This window comes from Anoplophora glabripennis, unplaced genomic scaffold (assembly GCF_000390285.2).
Source record: "Anoplophora glabripennis isolate ALB-LARVAE unplaced genomic scaffold, Agla_2.0 scaffold58, whole genome shotgun sequence".
Taxonomy (NCBI): Eukaryota; Metazoa; Arthropoda; class Insecta; order Coleoptera; family Cerambycidae; genus Anoplophora; species Anoplophora glabripennis.
Window position 1 is genome coordinate 1617810 of NW_019416277.1, and position 3762 is coordinate 1621571.

Consider the following 3762-nt stretch of genomic DNA (forward strand, 5'->3'; position numbering starts at 1 on the left):
GTAAGTATCGAAGTATCGTTTGCATCCCTACTCTTGACTTTCATACCAGGGAGGACGGAAAAATATAGGTATAGTGTTGAAAAAAAATCAGATATAATTGGGTAGTCTTATTTTAACTACAATTGAAATATAAGGAAAATGAGCTCAATATTATGTTTTATAGTGAAAATTCATACTTCTGCTTTTGTCTGAAATAAACTTTTCAATTACTTTTTCATTAAAGTTTGCTATTTCTCGCACCATTGATTTTTCAATAGACAACATTGCAAGTTCTGTGAGTTTGTCTTTACAATCTAACTTTTACAATCTTTTATAAAACAAGAAAGAATACGTATATGTAACAAGATTTTACACCACACGTAAACAAATTATGTTTAATAAAAAAAAGCAGTGAATAGCTATTATTCAGTTACGGGCGGACTAAACAAAGCCCAAATTGCATAGTAAATATGCGCTACTCTCACTCCGTATTTCACTGCTGTGTGACGGTAACCATGACCACCACTGTAAACACTACAGATTTAGAGGCGAGCTACGAGGAGCCCACGTATTCAGTGTTTTTCAAATGAATTTTGCAAGTCGAGTTGAATTGACTACATTACAAATTTAACAATTCCTTTTTAATGTGTTTCATCAGACTAATCTCTAGTTATCTAGATAATGTTGTAAACTAAATTTTAAATTAAATTTTTTTACTATGGAAATTTCTAGGGGGGGGGGGAGGCGGTGCCTCAGAGTCCCCACACCAGTCCCTCTGCAGGTAACATTGTAACATATAGTCTGGCCCATACTTAAATATGTTTTGATTATAAAGGAAGTGACAATTTTAAGAAAAAGAACAAAAATGTTCTGGTATTCACCGAAAGTGGATACAACTGGTGCAAAATTGTAATAAGCACCAATATGTAAATTGTTCAAGAGAGGCAAAACTTTTTTTACATTAGTATTTTTTACCATATCACTTGGCTAATTTAGTACAATATTTGCATGAGTTAAAGTAAATATTTGTATAAGTAAAAGTTGGTTTGGTTACCCATATTTGAACATCCTGTAAAAAATATATATTTTTAAATGGGATGTTATTTTCTTATACTGATGCACAAAAATTTTATTTTTTGTCACTTATGAGTGGTGACTTCATATATATTTTTTTTAAATGGGATTGTATACATTTTTTGCATGTTTTGATTAATTTTTTTATTTTATTTCTAACCATGTATTATTCGTATGCCTTTTCCTAATGAAATTTTTGAGAAGAAAATTAAAAAACTTTCAGCCTTTGACTAGTTTACAGTGCTTGCTTTCTAAATCATATCAAATAGAAGGCGCTGGAAAAATAATTTTGCATACGGCTATCTGTCACATATCGGTTTGTTTGTAATTGTGGTCACCTTTCAAGTTTAACTTGTAATGAAATGAATATGATTTTAATGAAGAAGTTTATTTTTATTTTTATTTTCATTTTAAATTTACACCATCCCACAGTCACGTGACCAGATTATTACAGATGTATTTGAAGGATTATCATAATTAGGATATAATCAAACATGCACAAGTAGAAACAAAGTAATACTTTCTTTAAGATAATGTAATTACAATTAAATATCTCCAATTTTATCCTGCACACCTATTGCATAATTTCAGATAAAAAATACAGAGAAGAGAATTTCAGTAAATTAGAGTATGTGGTGTGGGAAGATAAAAAATGCAAATGATACGAAATTCTACTCTTGGAACGTGGAAACTAATTCATTCAAGAAAATTTGAGCAATCAATTTTATTATATAAGTTTATTCATAAAATTTAAAGAGTCAGTTCTTCTAAGATCGTATAAACTTAGCATAGAAAATATTTTTAACAAATTAGCTCTGAAGTTTTCCAATGGGTGGGTACTGACCATCTAACTTAAATTAAACAAATTTTAAAAAACACCTTTGAATGCTCTCCAAACTGATTTTGTAAATAGGTTTATTATGAATGTAGAAAAAACAGTTGCAGCTTTACAATTTTATAGACAACGTTGCACCTTCACATAATTCTCAAATAAACAAATTATTATTTGAATGCTACATTTGAAGACCGCTGGAATGGTACAAGAGGACCCATACATTGGCTACCACGATCCCCAGATATTAATCCATTGGATTTCTTTCCCTAGGTTTTCGTAAAAAACGAAGTTTGTCTAACACTACCAAATAACATTGATCAGTTGAAAGACAGAATTAGTACTGCAATAAATAGTATTCCACATAACGTTAAATTAAATGCAGTTAGAAGTGTAATTTGAAGATGCTAATTATATATCGAAAGAAAAGGACAACAGTGTGAACAATATTTTTAAATTTCACTATGTATTCATTTTACATTTTTTGTCTGCATTTAATAGTGTACCTATTGTACAATTTTTTGTTTATTAATATTAATAAGTTATTGTTACATACATATATTTCCTATACCTTAACTCTCTTAGATTTACTTCAAGTTTACTAAACTTTCTTCTGTTAGGAAAAATTCATTAGGATAACGTTGATATAAATGTAAAGTTGTTACACTGTTTTTTCTACATTCATAATAAACCTGCAGTATATCAACTAATTCATTGTAATCATTAAGTTTGTTATTAGTTGAAATATGGCAGCAATTACAAACAAAACTATATGTGACAGATAGCAGTATGCAAAATTGTTTTTCCAGCGTCTTATATTTAATACGATTTAGAAAGCGAGTTCCGTAAACTCAAGTCAAAGGCTGAAAGTTTTCTCATTTTTTCCCAAAATTTTCGTTATGAAAAAGCATACATATTTCATATGATTGGAAAGAAAATAAGAAAATCTATCAAAATGTGCGAAAGAATTTATACATTCTCATTTAAAAAAATATTGATGACGTCACCACTCATCTGCATCTCTCATCCCATTTAAAAATATATATACTTTACAGGGCGTCCAAAAATAGATAACGGAGTTATTGCTTGGGACCTTTATAATCAAACAGACTGTATATCCAAAAAATTATTTATAATATCAAGTTCAAAAAATTACGTGCAAGAACAGGATAAGTGATTCTGTTTTTGGAACAATGGAAGTAGGAGATAAGAGATTTTGTCTTATATGGTTTCCGTTAAGTTAACAGATTCCATGTTTACACCAAACGAATCGAGAATACATTTTCTTTCTGCCTGTACAGTTGGCGCCACCCAATTGTGAACGGCAATATTGTACCGTGTAATTAAACTTCAAATCATAGTCGTCATAAAATTCAATAGTAGTCAAATATATGTCACTTAGAGCAAACAGAATGAAATGTAAACAAGTACGAGTAACGTGAAATATGCAGGAACATTTAACTGAGGCGCAAAAGCAAGGGCTGTAGCTAAATTAGAAGATAAATTGGTCTTTGAGTGAAGGGGCTGCTGATTTAAATATTAGTAAGAGTTTTATATTTTATATTAAATAACAAAGATTACAAAGATATGTCAGGCAAGGTGTCGGGAAGGTTTCCAGTGATGCGGAAGACAATGCCTTGGTCGAATTTATCGATCAGAATACCCTCTCTGTGTTACGCCACTAAGAAAAGTTTGATTTACTATGATAAAATCCAGATGAAATTTCCATAACAACCAAAATCCGTTCACATTTGGGTGGCGCCAACTGTACTTAATTTTCGAAATCTATATGAGATCTTATGATTTTTTATTTATTTTGTTCAAAACTACTACATTTTAAAAATTGCCAATTTATTAAAAACTTTAATTCATAAATC